A 20,115-nucleotide genomic window follows, 5' to 3' on the forward strand; every position below is an offset into this window, starting at 1 on the left:
CTATTTTAGCAAAATTTTGCTTTGGATCTCTTCAGTCCACAAGTCTCCTCTCAAGTCCCCTTAAGTTATTTAGGGGCAAAAAGAACACACCATGGTCTTAACTGTAGAGGAGAAACTGGGAGGGAGGGGGTTGGGGAAGATTCTAAAAGAGCCTTTATATAAACAAAGAACATGAATAGGTAATTAACAAAAGAAAGAATACAAATAAGTCATTATAATAAACAAATTCTTCTAGTTATAAAAAAATTAAAATACAATTGTTCCCTTTTATACTTCACAACATAAATAAAATGAATCTAATATTAATGTTAACAAGAATATAAAGAAGTACAAGCTTCTTCAGAATTTATCACAGCTGTACTTCTGCATTCATGTTTGATTAAATGTTTACCTTCCCCACCACTCCCTCGTTATTTGCCAACAGAAATTCTATTTCTTCTTAGGTGTCCTAGTACCTAAAATTATGCCTGACACATAAATCAGTAACTCTCAGTAAACAAACACAGACAAATGAACAAATTACTATTCTGAACACAAACTGGTCCATTTTCCAGAAGACAGTATCCAGCAAACAACTTAAAATATTCTTAGATAACGTAACTGCATTCCTAAGAATTTATCCAAAGAAAATTAAAGATTCAGTAAGTTATTCAAAGCAGTAGTATATATGCACATTAGCCAAAATACTGTGACATATCCACAACTTCAATACTACATTGCCACCAAGAAAAAGCGCCATAAGACCAATAACATCAGAAAACTTTAGTGACTCATTAAGAAACTGGGCAGTAATTAGTATAGCGAATAAATTATCATTTTAGTAAAACATATGTATGTACAATAATTTATACATACATACACAGGTCATGTGCCAAAATGTGACTCATGATTAATTCAAGGTGTTAGAATTATAGCTAAATGTTTGTTTTTCAGTTTGGGGGCGGGTTTGTTTTGTTTTTTACTGTTGGGGATTCATTGAGAGTATAAGGAACTAGATTACATTGATTGCTTGTGTCAGATAAAGACCCTCCCATAATAGTGTTCCACCCCCCAAAAGGTGTAGTACACCTGTGACCTCGCCGACCCCCTGGCTCCTTCCCTATGCTCTCTGCATCCTCCACACCCCACGGACTGCTAGGTCATTAATTGTTCTCATATCAGAATTGAGTACAGGAGATTCTTGCTTCTCCATTCTTATGATGCTTTGCTAAGAATAATGTGTTCCACTTCCATCCTTAATACAAAAGATGTAAATTCTCCATCTTTTTTAGTGGCTGAGTAGTATTCCATGGTATCCATATACCATAGCTTGTTAATCTATTCCTGGGTTGGTGGCCATTAGCCTGTTTCCACAATTTGGTAATTGTAAATTGAGCTGCAATAAGCAGTCTAGTGCAAATGTCCTTAAGGTAAAAGGATTTTATTTCCATCCCAGTAGATGCCCAGTAATGGGACTGCAGGATCAAATGGGAGGTCTAGGCTGAGTTCTTTGAGAGCTCTCCTTATTTCCTTCCAAAAAGGATATATTAGTTTGCAGTCTCACCAGCAGAGTAAAAGTGTTCCCTTTTCTCCACATCCATGCCAGCCTCTACAGCAAGGGTCCTCAAACTTTTTAAACAGGGGGGCAGTTCACTGTCCCTCAGACAATGGAGGGCCAGACTGCGGGCCCCAGGATGAGTCGGCTGCTAAGCAGGACAGGCAGAGGCGGCAAAAACACCTGGCGGATCAGATAAATGTCCTAGGCGGGCTGAAAGTGGCCCGTGGGTGGTAGTTTGAGGATACCTGCTCTACAGTTTTGAGACTGTGTGATGTGGGCCATTCTCACTGACATTAGATGGTATCTCAGGCTGGTCTTGATTTGCATTTCTCTAATAATAAAGGACAATGAGCATTTTTTCATGTTTGTTAGCCATTTGTCTGTCTTCTTCAGAGAAGGTTATAGTCATCTCTCTTGCCCAGTGGTATAAAGGACTGTTGGCTCCTTTTATGTCACTTAATTTCTTTGTAGATCGTAATTATTAAGTGTTTGTCTGATTCAAAATATGCAAATATCCTCTCCCACTGAAATGGTTGTCTATTTGCTTTGTTTGTGGTCTCCTTAGCTGTACAGAAGCTTTTTAGTTTTATTAAGTTTCATTTATTTTTGTTGTTGCAAATGCCATGGGAGTCTTCCTCATAAAGTCTTTCCCCAGGCCAATAGCTTCAAGTGTTTTCCCCATACTTTCTTTGAGGATTTTTATTGTTTCATGCCTTAGATTTAGGTCTTTTATCTATCTTCAATCAATTTTTGTGAGTGGAGAAAGGTGCAGGTCCACTTTCAGTCTTTTATATGTGGATATCCAGTTATCCCAGCATCATTTATTGAATAGGGATTCTTTCCCCCAGTGTATGCCCTTGACTGGTTTATCGAAGATTAGGTGGCTATGTTAGCTTTGGATCAGTGCCTGTAGCATAGTGGTTATAGTGCCAGCCACGTACACGCAGGCTGGTGGGTTCGAACCCACCCCAGGCCAGCTAAACAACAATCACAACTGCAACAAAAAATAGCCAGTAGCCTGGCATTGTGTTGGGTGCCTATAGACCCAACATTTTTTTTTTATTTTATTTTTTTTATATTATTTATTTTATATTTATATTTATTTTATATTATTTATTTATTATTATTTTATTTGGGAGGCTGAGACAAAAGAATCACTTAAGCCTAAGAGTAGGAGGTTGCTGTGAGATGTGATGCCACAGCACTCTACTGAGTGCAAAGGAGTAAGACTCTGTCTCAGGAAAAAAACAAAAAGATGTTAGCTTCATCTCCCTGTTTTCTACTGGGTTCCAGATACTCTGTCTCTATTTTAAAATACCACACAATTTTAATCACTATGGCCTTGTAATACAGCCTAAAGTCTGGCAGGCTGATGCCCTTGGCTTTGCTTTTATTATTAAGAATCTCCTTGGCTATATGGGTTTTTTCCTGATTCCGTACAAAACAAAGAATTACTTTTTCCAAGTCTTGAAAGTATGATGTTGGTATTTTAATAGGGGTACCACTGAATCTATAGATTGCTTTGGGAAGCATAGACATTTTGACAATGTTGATTCTTCCCAGCCACGAGCATGGTATGTTCTTCCATTTGTTAACATGTTCTGACATTTCTTAGGTGATCGTAGTTTTCTTTATAGAGGTCCTTCACCTCTTTTGTGAGGTATGTTGCTAGGTATTTCATTTTCTTTGACGCTACTGAGAAGGGAATTGTGCCCTTGATTACCTTCTCATCTTGGTTGTTATTGGCAAATACAAAGGCTACTGATTTGTGGACACTGATTTTATATCCTGAGACATTACTGTATTTTTTGATCACTTCCAGGAGTCTGGTGGTTGAGTCTTTGGGGGTCTCTAAGCATAAGATCTAAACATCAGCTAAGAGGGATAGTTTCACTTCCTCTGCTTGCTCCCATTTGGATGCCCTTTATTTCTTTCTCTTGCCTGACTGTATTGGCTAGAACTTCCAGCACTATGTTGAATAGTAGTGGCAATGGAAGACAACCTTGTCTTGTTCCAGTTCTAAGTGGAAAAGCTTTCAGTTTTACTCCATTCAATAAAATATTAGCTGTGGATTTGTCATATAGGGCATCAATCAGTTTAAGAAACGTGCCACCAATGCCTATATTCTTCAGAGTTCTAATTAGAAAGGGATGTAGAATTTTATCAAATGCTTTTTCTGCACCTATTGAAAGGATCATTGGGTCCTTGTTTTTGCTTCTGTTGATATGATGAATTACTTTTTTGGATTTGCATGTGTTAAGCCAGCCTTGCATCCCTGGGATGAAACCTACTTATCATGGCGTATGACTTTTTTAATAAGCTGTAATCTATTGGCTAGGATTTTGTTGAGTACTTTTGCATCTATATTCATTAGGGAAATTGGTCTGTAGTTCTCCTTTTTAGTTGGATCTTTTCCTGGTTTTGGTATCGGGGTGATATTTGCTTCATAGAACATGTTGGGTAAGATTCCATGCTCCTCAATTTTTTGGAATACTTTCTGCAGTATGGGAACAAGCTCTTCTTTGAAGGTTTGATAGAATTCTGGAGTAAAGCCATCAGGCCAGGGCATTTTTTTGTTGGGAAGTTTTTTATTGTTTCTTTCATCTCAGTACTTGAAATTGATCTGTTCAGAAGATCTATTTCTTCTTGATTAAGACTAAGGTGAGGATGTGATTCCAAATATTGACCAATTTCTTCTACATTGTCAAATTTCTGGGTGTAGAGTTTCTTATAGTATTCAGAGATAATCTCTTGTATCTCTGTAGCATCTGTTATTTCCCCTTTGTCATTCCTGATTGAAGTTACTAGAGCTTTACTTTTCTGTTTCCAGTTAGTCTGACCAAAGGTTTATCTATTTACTTTTTTAAAAAAACCAACTTTTTGTTTCATGAATTTTTTTTGAATGATTTTTTTTGTTTTCAATTTCATTAATCTCTGATTTAATTTGGGGACTTCCTTTCTTCTGCTGGTTTTAGGGTTAGGTTGATCTTCTTTTTCCAATTCTCTAAGATGATTTGTGAGTGTGCTGATGTGCTATTTTTCAAAGGTAGGCTTCCAGTGCTATAAATTTTCCTCTCTGGACTGCTTTTGCTGTATCTCACAGGTTTTGGTAACTTGTGTCTTCACTGTTGTTATTTTGAGGAAATTAACAAACTCCTCTTTTATTTCCTCCTGAACCAACTATCATTCAGCACATTGTTATTCAGTTTCCAAGACTTTACATGGGAATGAATATTATTGTTGGAGTTGAGTGTCACCATTATTGCCTAGAGACATGGAATAATTTCTATTCCTTTAATTTTGCTGAGGTTTGAATTATATCCTAGGATATGATGTATTTTTGAGTATGTGCCATGAGCTGATGAGTAAAAAGTATATTATTTTGTTTTGGAATGATGTATTCCATATACATCTATTAATCCCATTTGTTCTAAGGTCACATTTAAGTCCTTTATATCCTGTTTAATTTCTGTTTAGAGGATCTGTCCAGTTCTGCCAGAAGGGTGTTGAAGTCCCAGACTATTAAGATGTTAGAGGATATTGTATTGCTCAGACCACTCAAAGTCTGTTTCCCACATCAGGAAGCATTTAAGTTAGGCACATAAATGTTTAAAATTGAGATATCTTCTTATTGTATTGTTCCTTTGACCAGGATGAAGTGTACATCTTTGTCTTTCTTGACTAAAGTTGCTTTGAATCAGCTTGTATCTGAGAATAAGACTGCAACCCCTCCTTTCTTCTGATTTCCATTTGCTTGAAACACTGGTTTCCATACCTTCACCCTGAGTTTTGATTTGTCTTTCGGGTCAAAGTGTGTCTCCTGGAGACAGCATATGAATGGCTTGTGTCTTTTTTATACACTCAGCCACCCTGTCTCTCTTTAGTGAGGAATTCTGTCCATTAACATTTATTGAGAGTACTGATAAGTGTGGTGGAATTCTACTCATATTATTATGAGATAATTTGTTCTGTGATTTTGTCCTTTGTGCCACTTTGAAAGCTAAGCTCTGGTCTTTGGCTTCTAGGTGTTTAATTTCATGCTGGTCCATTGCGGTGTTCAGAATTGAGACTCGGTCTAAATATTTCCTGTAGAGCTGGTCTAGTTATGATGAATTTCCTCAGTGCTTGTACATCTGCAAAAGATTTGATTTCTCCATCAATTTTGAAGCTAAGTTTAGCAGGATACAGGATTCTGGGCTAAAAATTATTTTGCTTTAAGGATGTTGAAGTTGGATGACCATGCTCTTCAGCTTGGAAAGTTTTGGTTGAAAAATCTACTGTCTTGTCAAAGATCAGGTAACGGTAAATAGCTGGATTCATCTGTTGGCTCTCTATTCTGTTCCAAACATCTACCTCTTATTTTTGTGCCAGTACCATGCTGTTTTAATCACTATGGATTTATAGTATAATCTGAGGTTTGGTAGCATGATTCCTCCTGCTTTGTTTTTATTCCTGAGTAATGTCTTGGCTATTTGAGGATTTCTCTGATTCCATATAAAATGAAGTATTATTTTTTCAAGATCTTTAAAGTATGACAGTGGGGCTTTAATGGGAATTGCATTAAAATCATATATTGCTTTGGGTAGTATGGACATTCTAACAATGTTGATTCTTCCCAGCCACGAGCATGGTATATTTTTCCATTTGTTAACATTTTCAGCTATTTCTTTTCTTAGAGTTTCACAGTTCTCTTCATAGAGATCTTTCACATCCTTTGTTAGGTAAACTCCCAAATATTTCATCTTCTTTGGCGCCACTGTGAACGGAATACAGTCCTTGACTGTTTTTTCAGCTTGACTGCTGTTAACAAATGGTGCTGGGCAAACTGGCTGGCAACCTGTAGAAGACTGAAACTGGTCACACCTTTCACCTTTAACTAAGATAGACTCTCACTGGGTTAAAGATTTAAACTTGAGACACAAACCCATAAAAATACTAGAAGAAAGTGTAGGGAAAACACTTGAAGAAATCGGCCTGGGCAAACATTTTATGAGGACCCCCTGGGCAACTGAAGCAACATCAAAAATACACTACTGGGACCTGATCAAACTAAAAAGCTTCTGCACAACCAAGAACACATAAGTAAAGCAAGCAGACAGCCCTCAAAATGGGAGAAGATATTTGCAGGTTATGTCTCTGATAAAGGTTTAATAACCAGAATCCACAGAGAACTCAAACATATTAGCAAGAAAAGAACAAGAGATCCCATTGGGGGGTGGGCAAGGGATTTGAAAAAAAACCTGAAGAAGACAAGTGCATGGCCTACACACACATGAAAAAATGCTCATCACCCTTAATCATCAGAGAAATGCAAATCAAAATTACTTTAAGCTATCATGTAACTCCAGTAAGATTAGCCCATATCCCAAAACCAGAGATGTTGGCGTGGATGTGGAGAAAAGCAAACACGTCTACACTGCTGGTGGGAATGCAAACTAATACATTTCTTTTGGAAAGACATCTGGAGAACACTTAGAAAACTAAAAATAGACCTGCCATTTGATCCTGCAATTCCTTTATTAGGTATATATCCAGAAGACTACAAACCACATTACAACAAAAATATTTGTATCAGAATGTTTATTGCAGCCCAATTCATAATTGCCAGGTCATGGAAGAAGCCCAAGTACCCACTGATCCACGAATGGATCAATAAACTGTGGTATATGTACACCATAGAATATGTACATATATGTACACTATGGTATATGTACACATATGCAGCCATAAAGAAAGATGGAGACTTTACTTCCTTCATGTTTACATGGATAGAGCTGGAAAATGTTCTTCTTAACAAAGTATCACAAGAATGGAAGAAAAAGTATCCAATGTGCACAGCCCTATTACGAAACTAACTTATAACCTAACTATAACCTAAGAATATGGGGGGTGTGGATGGGTGGAGGAAGGGTGATTGGAGGGATCACCTCTATGGTTTATCTTTCAAGGGTACAAGTGACTCTTTCTAAAAGTAGAATATAAACGCCTTAACACAATAACTAAGAAAATGACATAAAGGCTACATTAACCAGTTTGATAAAAATATTTCAAATTGTATATGAAAACACCACACTGTACCCCATGATTGCATTAATTTACACAGCTAATATTTAATTAAAAAAAAGAAAATCTACTGTCATCCTAATGGCGCTACCCTTATAGGTTAATCGGTGCATATTCCTAGATGCTTGTAGAATTTCCTCTTTCATCTTGACTTTGGACAGGTTCATTATTATGTGCCTTGGAGAGGCTCTGTTAGAGGTGAGATGGCTTGGGTTTCAATATCCATCTGAAAGGAGTATATCAGGATGCTTAGTAAAACTTGGGAAATTTTCATTTTTTTTCTCTTCAGGGAAAGGCGTGAACGCAGTCCCCCACTATCACAAATTATGTAGCTGAGTTTCCCACATCTGGGGAAATTGCAGGGGTCAGCACATCCAGAGTACAATGGATAAGCCTTGCCCTCGGAAAACCACCTTCACGATCATGTTTATCTCCCCTGCCAGGTAAATACAGAAATTTTCATTTATGATAGTCTCCATTAGGGCATCCACACCTTTGGAACAATCTTCTTCTCCTTCAGGAATTCCTATTATCTGTATGTTTAAATGCTCCATGACATTCATCTTGCAGTTCTCTAAGCACCCGCTCTGCTTTCTCTCTCTTCTTTTCTGACTTGGTAACTACTTGTGTTAACTCAAAGACTTTATCTTTTAACTCTGATATTCCTCTCCATGGTCTAATCTATCTTTGATACTTTCTATAGCTTCTTTTCATTCCCTGATTGTCTCTTTCATTTCTTTAAGCTCATCTCTATCTTTTCTATATTTTACATACCTCTCATCCAACTTTTGGTTCTGTCTTTCCATTTTCTCATCCAATCCCATTATTATCTTAATCATCCATATTTTCAATTTCCTGTCATATCCATTAATTTTTTTTAAGAGACAGAGTCTCACTTAATTGCCCTGGGGAGAATGCCGTGTCATCACAGCTCACAACAACCTCCAACTCCTTTAAGTGATTCTCTTGCCTCAGCCTCCCGAGTAGCTGGAACTACAGGTGCCCGCCACAACACCCAGCTATTTTTTTGTTGCAGTTTGGCTGGGGCCAGGTTTGAACCTGCCACCCTCGGTATATGGGGCCGGCGCCCTACTCACTAAAACACAGGCACCACCCAGATCTATTAATTTTTTATAGGAGTCTCCTGTTATAAATGTTTTGTGGTCCCTGGGAGGAGTTGCTCTATTTTGGTTCTTCATGGTGCCTGAATTGTTCTTTTGGTTTCTCTTCATGTGTGTTTTCTTCTTGTTCACTTCCTTGCGTACCTTTTTCCTTCTTACTTCTTCTTGGGCTTCAAGTTACCTTGTCTCAGAGTTTAGGTGATGAAAAGACCTCTTGGTATGGGGTCAGAAGGTGGAGAGGGTTGGAACAAGCAAGGAGAAGGAAAAAAAGGCCCAAAAAAAGGGAGGGGAAAAAAAAGAAGAGTAAGAGAAAAGAAAAAGAAAAAGAAAAAGAAGCAAAAAAAAAAAAAAGAAAAGAAAAAGGAGGGGAAGGAGGACTGACAGAAGAAAATTGAAGAACAGGAGAGAAGGAGGATGGGACGGAAAGATGAGAGTGACAGAAGAAATGTTATTGTTCAGTCCCGCACTAACACCACCTCTACTGCTCAAGGGTTTTGAGAAGCTGAACTGGGTGAGTTCCTCTAAATCAGGTACTCCTTACCAACCTGAACACATTCAGACTCTTCCTCTGCCCAAAATAAAGAAGAAAAGAAAAAGAGCAAACACAAAAGATAAGAAAGGAAACTTGAAGGCAGATAAGGAGGAAAAAAAAAAGAGAGAGAGACAAAAAAATGGAAAAATAGAAAAGTACTGCAGCATGGTCTTCCTGGGGCCAATCCATAGAGTTCTTCTGGCCTACTTGAGCCAGATTACTACTGCAATCTACCTACCAGACCACAACTGTGTCACACTCACCCTCAGCAAAGAAAGGGTGGAGATACAAGAAGAGACAATCAAATAACAAAATAAAATTAAAAATAGAAAACATAAAATGAGGAGAGAAAAAATATTGAAAAAAAGAATAGACAAAGGAAATTAAACATACCGTTGAATCAAATAAAGGAGGGGAAGGGAAAAGGAATTAAGAAAGAAAAGAGAGAGACAACAGTCCAAAGAAAGAAAAAAAGGGGAGGGAAAGAAGGGGTGGGGAGTATCTTAGCTGATACAGAAGCACATTATGTGAGAAAGATTAGAAGAGTAGAAGAGGCAGCACCCATAGCTCAGTGGGTAGGGTGCCGGCCACATACACCCAGGCTAGTTAGCACCAGCCAGCTAAAAACAACAACAACTGCAACAAAAAAATAGCTGGACATTGTATTGGGCACCTGTAGTCCCAGCTACTTGGGAGACTGAGGCAAGAGAATTGCTTAAGACCAAGAGTTTGAGATTGCTGTGAGCTGTGAAGCCACAGCACTCTACGGAGGGTGACATATTGAGACTGTCTCAAAAAAAAGAAAAAAGAAAGAAAGAACAGTAGAAGACATTCTGAGACATTCTATCATCTGAGAAAATGTTGAGGAGTGAAGCAGGGAGAGAGAACAGATCAAGCTAAGGTTCTACAATCAACAAAAAGAAAAAGAAGAAAAAAAAATACAGGAGCCCTTGCTCTTGTTGAATGTAAAAACTGGAGTTAGGAAAAGAGCCAACCAGAGGACTTAGCAAAAAAAACAAGACACACTGAAACAAGATTTTAAAAAGCTCTAATAGCCTGATGTAAGCAATCTCAGCAAGCGTAAGAGGAAGGAAAGAAGAGAGAGAAAAAGAAAAAACATTAACCACGACTCCAAAAAAGAAAAAGGAGAAAAATAAAAGAAAAAAAGCAAAAACAAAATTATTTATGTATTCATATGTAAATTATATATATTTATATACACATATATACTTTAAGGATCGAAGAATATATTTATGTTGGAATATACTTTCTCGACACCAGGTGGTGCTGTGAGTGGTTCCCAGGCTTATACCTGTTTCCCAGCTTGATTGTTCCTGGTGATCGCTAGTTTACCCAATCATCCGCTTGGCACTCAGTCCCTGCCTAACTGTGATTCCACAGATCTCAAAAAATCTTCAGAGGCAGGTCTCACAGATTCCCCTGCAACGTTCCCATGGAGTGCGGGATATCTTGAGCCTGTCCCAAACTTAGGTTGAGTCCCCGCAGGTGGAATTTAGACCTCCGCGCCTTAGACCCATGGAAAGAGGCCCAGATTTTATGACAATGCCCACCTCCTATCCGGGTATTTTCCCCACGTGTATGTCTCGCCTGCCACCAAACCACAGCAGAGCCACTCCAGACAGCACCCCACTCCCGCCACCAAATTCTGCTCTGGAGTCCACACTTCACCAATCTTTCCACTCAACACCTAGCTACCCCCAAGATCTGAAAACCACAATGGGTTTCTTTCTGGGACCTCCGTGAAGGGGCTGGCCTCAGCCGCCTGTGCTCCCTCCAGGCCAGGACAGGCTGACGGAGCAGCACGTATTATACTCCCAACTCCAGTAATCCGCCAGCACACTGCACACCCGCAACTGCCACTCCACGCCAATATTCCACACCGGGTATGATCCAGCCAAATTGCTCTCACCTGTTGGTCCAGAGGAGCTGAACTAAACGTCTTTCCTATCCGCCATCATGCTCGGCCTCCCCTGTGTTGCAGTTTTTTTACATTGTTACATTGCTTATATTTTAATTACAATCTCCTTGCTACTTATATCAGAACTTTATAAAAGGGACCAATTAGTTCTCTAAACTCAATCTTTTGAAGGCCTAGAAAACAAGTTTAGAATGGCCTTATTATAGGCGCTTTCAAATACCTAAGAAAACTTGGACATTTGTATGCCTTTACCATTTTTTCACATTCTACACTTAACTTTAGAGTTGTGAAAGTATATGTATTGGTTAAATTTAACAGTATTTTAATCCTCAACAAAAAAGAAAAAGCTTATCCAATATAATCCCCAACCTCCAACTTCAATGATCTAATGATTTTGCAAGCAGACTTCATAGGAATGTGAGAGATGGAATCACACAATTACACAACCACCCTGAGAAGGTTCCAAATGGATACCCAAAAGGTAGTAGCCATAACTGCTAATATATCTCTTTCCTTAGTTTAAGGGAGAAATTATGTGTTAATTCTGAGTACCCAGCTTATTTAAACCATTATCTTTCACAATCCTTAATATGAAAGAAAGGATTGCCATTCAAACCCCTATTGCTATACAGGGTGCTCAGAGTTCTAGCCAGAAAGAGGAAATGTTTCGCATACCAAGAGGCAATAAAGGCAGTGTGGTCTCCAACCTTTTTGGCACCAGGGACGGTTTCATGAAATACAATTTTAACACAGACTGGGAGTAGGGGGATGATATCAGTGTATTTCATCAGAGGCATATATCAGATATTCTCCAAAGAATGGAAGAGAGCTCTTATTTGAACTCTAGTGAGGTAACATTAAACCCCACAACATCGTATCACCACCCTATTCTAATTTTCCAACACTCTAAATACAATAAACACATTAGCTCTATTGTATAACTAACTACACTACCTGCATTTTTTCAATCAGTGCTTCCAAATCTTTTTTATGCCATGATGTGATGGGGGAAAAAAAAAATACTTGCACAACACAATTTAAAGAAACAGGGCAGCGCTTGGCTGAAGGACAATGACCTAGAGGTCTAGCGAGTAGTCCCAGACCACAGAGCTGAAAGGCTCTATATTTCAGCTGACAGGTAAAGTACTCACAACAGCACAAACTGAACTACCAGAACAACCAGATCTGACTTCCTGGAACATTTACTTAGAAGAATATTATTAAGCATATAAGAAAGCAATCATAAGTAGTTAAGTCTTCTGGACTTCAATTCTATATGAACTCCATTAGCAAATTAAGATAAAGCTGTAAGATGTAGGTGTTGAAAATACCCATTTGCTCAAAGAACAGGCCTGTCAATCCTTTTCAGAAAATCAACTATCCAGTAGTTAAAATGACATTCAGCTCCCACTCTTCTTTCCAGGTAAATACAGATCAACAATAACCTCCTAGAAACCCTCAGATTCAAAGCTGTGGGCCTCTGTGCGCAAGGCAGTTTTGCTACACAAGTACCTGGGGTATAATAAAAAACATAGCAATTTTGCAGAGGTCCTAAAACCCTTGGAATTTCCTGAATGACAGGAGTGTCTTTTGTTATTCATAACAAGACCCTTTTAGCTGTTATCTAAATTTATACAAGAGTCTAGGGACTCTTGGAGGTTCCCTCTTTAACTTCAGTAAAGGGACCTGATCACCAGGAAAAAAATCCACCCAATGATTAAAGGCTAGAATTGTAATACCAGCTGACACCCTGTCCCCTCCCGCACCACCACACACACACACACACACACACACACACACACACACACGCTCCTCCAAAAAGGAGAACTAGAGCCTGAGTTTAATCACCAATGGCCAAAGACATCATCAATCATGCCTATCTAATGAAACTTTCATAAAAACCCCTGAACAGTGGGGTTTGGGGAATGTCCAGACTGACAAAACCCATCATGGATGGTGTGCCTACATAGGTCAGAGAAGCTCTGTGCCACCTCTTTGTCCCCTCACCCCAATACCCTGCCTTATGTATCTCTACCATTTGGCTGTTCCTGAACTGTATCCTTTAACAAACTGGTAACAGTAAGTAAAGTGCTTTCCTACACTGTGTAAGCCATTCTAGCAAAGTATGGAAGTGGGGAGTAGGGAGACAGTCAATGGAACCTCAAATCTGTAGATACCCAAGCATAAGTGTGGGTATTCTGGGCAGCCCATTTATACTTAGCATCTTAAGTGGGGACAAACTTGAAGCATTAAGCCTTGTGGGAACTGACACTAACTCCACATATATCAATAGCTGACATACAAATGGATATAAGAATACTATTAAGAAATAGGCATAGTGGCTCTCGCCTATAATACCAGCAACTTTGGGAAGCTGAGGCAGGAGGGCAGGAGGATCATTTGAGCCCAGGAATTTGAGACCAGCCTAAGCAACATAGTGAAATCCCCTCTATAAGAAAACTACAGTGTTAGTTGAGTGTGGTGGCATGCACCTGCAGTCTCAGATATTCAGGAGGCCAAGGCAGGAGGATCAGCTGAGCCCAGGAGTTTGAAGTTGCAGTGAGCTACGAATGTGCCACTGCACACCAACCTAGACAGCAGAAAGAGACCTGGTCTCTAAAGAAAGAAAGAAAAAATATTATATATATACATTATTTATATATAATTATAATTTGTACATATAATATTTATATATTCTTTATATATAATTCATATATATACACACATATATATATAAAGAATTACTAAGGCTTCAAATAACTAGCAAACTCCTAATTTCAAGAACATCTTAAAGCAAAGAATGAACATATGTCCACATGATCCTAGCTCAGGAAAATCAGTCTACCTTCCTTCCGTTTCTTTGTGCTTGGCTCCATAATGGATCACAGTTTATTTTTTTGTTCCAAGCTTACTTCTCTCCACTGCACACTTGACTCCCTTAACCAATTGATCAATTACCTTATCCTCAAAGCAAAAAATTCACTCCACCACATAAAACTTGGCCTGTAATACTGCTTTTCACCATGATACCGTGTTTCCCCAAGAATAAGACACTGTCTTATATTTATTTTTTCTCAAGAAGACACACTAGGGCTTATTTTCAGGGGTTGTCTTCCTCTCTGCATTGAAATGCATGGTGTGGCTATGCAGATATGCTACATAGCCACGCCCATCACTAAGTCTTATTGTTGGGGTAATGCATAGAAATCCTGCTAGGGCTCATTTTTTGGATAGGTCTTATTTCCAGGGAAACACCATAGTTCCTTAGGAATCCAGAAGCACAAAAGAAGAATCAATTTAGTCCATATTCATAATTTTGTACATGTTTTAATGTAATTATGACCACTAACCTTCATGTAACCTGTTACCACTACATGGCACTTTTAAATGACAGTAAGACTAAATTTTATTCACCATTTGCACTGATAGACAGAGAAAATCTGCATTCAAAATACGAACTAATTCTTGCTTTGAAAAAGTGGAAAATAAGAGTTTTTCAGGTAGCCTGCACTACCCGAAAGTTTTATTTAAAAGACATTCACCAATGCTAGAACACTATCAAATGTTTAGCAATAATTTAATAACAGGGGAGAGGAGGAAAAAAAGTCACAATAAATGTATAGAATACTTAAGTAATCATCAACAGCACACTGTATTTATCCATAACAACTCCTTCAGGAACACAATCAACACTTGAACATCAAGCACTCTTCACAATCAGGACGTAAACATTCATCTTGATGATTCTGACCACTGGAAATTAAACAGAACATTCCAACGGGTCCAAGGTCTCAGTACTTTCCCAACAGCACCAACCACGGCACAGCAACTCAAATATTTCCTCAATAAACAAAGAATTCAGGCTCAGGTTCTGTTTTGTTTTGAGACAGTCTCACTCTGTCACCCTGGGTAGCGTCATAGCTAACAGCAACCTCAAACTCCTGGGCTTAAGCAATCCTCTTGCCTCAGCCTCCAGAGTAGCAGGGACTTAGAGGCCACAACATGCAGCTCAAGCTCAAGGTTTTTGATTTAACACCTTCAGGACATATAGTTTCACTCAGAAATCAATAGGGTATTTTATCTGAATTTCCTGATAGGCCCAATTTATTGCATATAACTGGAAGATATGCAGGTTCTCTGAAAAAAATTAGCTAAGAGCTTTTACTAAAGAAATGCTCCTAATGTAAAATTGCATTACACATGAATTAACCAGCCATCTTTTGGCTTTAAAAAAAGATATCTGGCATTTTTAACTGCCTTGAGCTATGACACTCTTCTATACCACTGACTTTCCATTTTAGTGCTATGTAATTTTTTTTTTTTTTTTGAGACAGAGTCTCACTGTGTTGCCCTCAGTAGAGTGCCTTCGCATCACAGCAACCTCAAACTCTTGGGCTTAATGAATTCTCTTGCCTCAGCCTCCCAAACAGCTGGGACTAGAGGCGCCCGCCACAATGCCTGGCTATTTCTTTGTTGCAGTTTTCATTGTTGTTTAGCTGGCCCAGGCAGGTTCAAACCTGCCAGCCTTGGTGTATGTGGCCAGCGGCGTAACCACTGTGCTATAAGCACCGAGCTCTATGTAATTTTTTTAAAGAAATTTTTAGTAACAATTTACAGGCCAATTTAAATTAAAAGCCAACTATGTTATTACAAAAGCAAACAAAGGTGGAAGACGAACAGGCATCTTCTACACAAAGCTATTACTGCATTTCTATGAGCAATAACTACAGCATTATTATAATCCCCTGTCCCTACCTGAAGAGCTTTCTTTGACCTTCATTAAATATCTCCCCATCTGAAAAACACTAAGTTGTGAACAACACTTTCATTTCTTAGTGGACACAAGAATTATTTGTTGATGGTAAACATATACTATAAATGGACTTTTAAGATCAGACTAAATAAAGAATAATCAAGAGTGAATGGCACTCGAAGATCCTATTCATCCTGCATCCTATTCACACAGTATATGAGTATTGTGACTGAAAAGTTTCTCATTTGTCACTCACTAATGATACAAGAAAGAAAATCAAAAGAGCCAATCAGTTTGAGAACATTATGAGGACAGACTTCAAAACGTGAAGTTGAATATCTGAATAGGAATAGGGAAGAAGAGCTGGTTAAGAAATTACCTCTGGCTCGGCGCCTATAGCTCAACCAGCTAAGGCGCCAGCCACGTACACCTAAGGTGGCGGGTTCGAATCCCCAGCCCCGACCCACCAAACAACAATGACGGCTGCAACCAAAAAATAGCCCGGTGTTGTGGCGGGCGCCTGTGGTCCCAGCTACTTGGGAGGCAGAGGCAGGAGACTCGCTTGAGCCCAGGAGTTGGAGGTTGCTGTGAGCTGTAATGCCACGGCACTCTACCCAGGGGGACAGCTTGAGGCTCTGTCTAAAAAAAAAAAAAAGAAATTACCTCTGCTGAAGGGTGAACAATCCCTGCTGGACAAGAGCATACTGGTCACTGGAAAGCTTAACTGCTAACAGGAACACCTGAAGTTCATCAGATTTTTATTTTTTTAATCATGGATGAGAACTTTTACTTATTCCTATCCTCACCAAACTATCTTTTCACAACTAAATCTGATTCCCAAGTACTGGGAAAGCAATGCCTCACAGGACCTGAGCATTCTAAAAACTGCATACAAATACTAAAAGTTAGACTCTGATTTGGGATTGATGGAACTAGTCTTCCATATTCACTGGTACTTCAAGTTCACCAGGAATACTTTATTATCTTATTACTGAAAATGGCTTTTGATTATCTTCAGAGATTAAAGAATGCTGATTTATGAATAGGTCAACTCATGCTCCAGGGCATAAAAAAATCATGTTTAGTTTTTATTCTCTCACGGTACAGAACACCCCAATAGATGCTTGTATATAATGTGTATGCACTGGTCCTCTCTGACTCCAAGTTTTGAAGAAGATGAAAATATCAGAGATGACCAATGCTTATTTCTACAATTTGCTTTTAATGGTATACCTCAACACAAACATCATTTTTTTGGCTGGATACGGCTACTATTTGGTGAGCCCAGAAACACCTGGAACTAAGAGTTAACCTACCCTTAATGAAATAATTAATGTAGACAAAATTAATTGGCCAAAACCATCAGATGAAAGGCCGATGAGGAACTTTATACTACCACAGTGACAGCACCTAAACCCAGTGTTCAATTAAGAGCTAGACCCAGAAATCATGTGCCTCCTGATGTGATGCAGCAAGAAGCATACACTATCTACCTCTAGTGAAAGAGAAACAGCAGGGCACAGACAAACACGTCAAACACTACAAGGATGCAACCAGCCAAATCCAGAAGGCGTGAAATGCTGCAAAATCAGTGAACCAATTTTCTTCAGCAATGTTAGGTTATTAAGAAATATCCAATTTTCTTCAGTACTAAGTTTGACAGTTGATAGTTCTGACATTTCTCTTCAACATGTCTTGGGTTTTTCGGGGGGGCGGGAGTTGTTTATTTTATCATGAAGGTACACCCTCATTCTTTGAAATGTACATTTTTGTTTGTGATTATCTTTCAAATTTATTTTTAAAGCAATCTTTGTGAAACCATAAGTCAAAAACTCATGTTATTTCTAAATATGAGTTCCATCATGGAACCAATGCAGCAGCACAGACAGCTCAAAATATCAATGAAGTGTTTGAGAAGGATGTAGCTTATGGACATACAGTACACTGATGGTTTGAGAAGGTCCTTTCTGGTGATTTTACTCTTGAAAATGAGCCATGTGGTGACCTGAGACCAAGGTTGAATAATGATGGGCTAAAAGCTATAGTGGAAGTGAATCCATTTCAACCCACAGGTGAATCAGCAGCAAGGTCTGATGTTACTATTCCAATAATATTGACCATTTAAAACAAATCAGCAAGGTAGAGAAGCTGGATAATACATATTCTGCATGAAGTAAACAAACCTCAAAAGAGAAATAATCTTGAAGCTTGCTTTTCTTTGCTGTCATCACACAATGACAAACCATTTCAACACCATACTGTCTGCACGTGATGAAAATGGATTCTTCTTGATAATTACAAGCATTCAGCACAAAAGCTGGATAAAGATGAAGTGTTGAAACACAGTTCAAAACCAAATATTCATCAGAGAAAGCTAATGGTGTCTGTTGCTCCAGCACTGGTACTGTGTACTATAGCTTCACGAAACCTGGGCAATCAGTTACAGCCGATGTCTGCTGCAACCAACTGGACGAAATGATGAGAATGCTTGCAATGAAGCAGTTGAGACTGGTCAACAGACACAGGCCAGTCCTCTTGCAAGACAACAATATCACACAAACAGCGCTGCTCAAACTACAGAAGCTGGACTTGGAAACTCTGTCATCCACTGTATTCACCAGACCTTGCACAGGCTGATTACTGCTTTTTCCAGGATTTAGACCACTTCTTGTAAGAAAAAATATTCAATCCTCAACAAGTTGTGGGAAATTCGCAATTTCATCAGCACTCATTCTCCAGGCTTCTTAGCTGCTGGCATACACAAGCTACTGCTAAGATGGCAAGGCTGTGAAGACAGTTTAGGCACACACTTTGAACAGCTGCACTGCTTCTTGCTTGACAGTTAATAAACTAAATTTCTGATTTGAAATCAGACATTTCTTACTTAATGAGATAATAAATGGTAAGAAAAAAGAGAAGAGGGAAATACTCTAGATTTAGAGAAACATAACCAAACACAATGTGTTCATGTACCTTGTTGCAACGTCAAACAAATTAAAGTAAATAAAGCATTTATGAGGCCTTTGGGGAAATGTGAACACTGAGTAGCTATGTGATAATACTGTTTCATTTATTTAATGGTGGAATAGTACTAATGAGGTTACTTTTTAAGACTATCACTTAGAAGACATGTGACTGACATTTATAAGGATGACACAATGATAATCAGAATTTGCTTTAAAATATTTCAATAGGGACAGGTGAAGAGAGAGGAAACAAATGAAGTAAGACTGGCCACATGTTGACAACTGGATACATAGGAGATTCATTACACTATTCTATGGTATATTTCAAATTTTCTATCATTAAGCATTTTTAAAAACTAAATGATGTCCCTTCCTCCACCTCCGCCAAAAAGAAAGTTAAGAGCAGAGAGGCATAAGGTTTTTTGCTAAAAGCATCATCACTTGTTCTTAAGGTGGTCTGTACAGTCTGTCCTTATGCAGCTCATCATAGCTATGTCATCTTGCCCACTGACTTCCCAGTCTCCTGACCTATTAATCTTGTTCCCAGGAATACAAGTTATTTGAGAATCCTAGAGCAGCTGATTCTCTGCATCTGTCTAAGCCAGAAGAGTTTTGGCTTTTTCTTAAACATTTTTTCCCTAGTGGTACATCTCCTATGTCCCTAGCTTCAAAGCCAAGAGAAGGAATCTTTCTCCTTTAGTGTTCAGTAAGCCTTATAAGATAATACTATGAAACTCTCTAAGGCCAGAAAATCAGAAATGATATAAATAGTAACAAGATTTCATGATCACTTGCAAGGGAAGACCCCTCAAAAGCTCTCTGGTTGATTTAGAAAATCATTCCTGTGAACCCCTGTTGCATTTTTTCTGGAATCAGTTAAAATATAATGGTTTACAACATGTAACCTATGAGCAAACAAAGCTTACACAGTTCTCTACTCATTAGCAGTATGAGCTGTATGACTCTGGCAATTTTACTTAACCTCTGTGTTTCAGTTTCCTCATTTATGGCAACTATTATATTTACTTCGTAAGGCTGTTGTGAGAATTAAAGGAGTTAATATTAAGTGCTTAGAACAGGGTTTGCCACACAGAATTATCTATTATTACTTCTACCACATAGCTTTCTATACATGTTCGATCTATCAAAGAACATATACTTCTTCAGAGAAGACTCTAGATTTAATCCATCTTTAAAGATCCCA

The 20,115-nt window shown here is 38.5% G+C and overlaps 1 protein-coding gene and 1 non-coding gene across 4 annotated transcripts in view; both read right to left on the minus strand.

The window, feature by feature from the left end:
• MAP2K4 (mitogen-activated protein kinase kinase 4) overlaps window positions 1-20,115 on the minus strand; it is a 153,229-nt gene that overhangs the window by 115,058 nt on the left and 18,056 nt on the right. The gene's annotated exons all lie outside the window — the stretch shown is intronic.
• LOC111725685 lies at window positions 7,887-8,051 on the minus strand. The gene has a single exon (XR_002773698.1). It is a non-coding gene; the product is annotated as a U1 spliceosomal RNA (small nuclear RNA).

Source organism: Otolemur garnettii, unplaced genomic scaffold, assembly GCF_000181295.1.
Source record: "Otolemur garnettii isolate 467f Iridium unplaced genomic scaffold, OtoGar3 scaffold00046, whole genome shotgun sequence".
Classification (NCBI taxonomy): domain Eukaryota; kingdom Metazoa; phylum Chordata; class Mammalia; order Primates; family Galagidae; genus Otolemur; species Otolemur garnettii.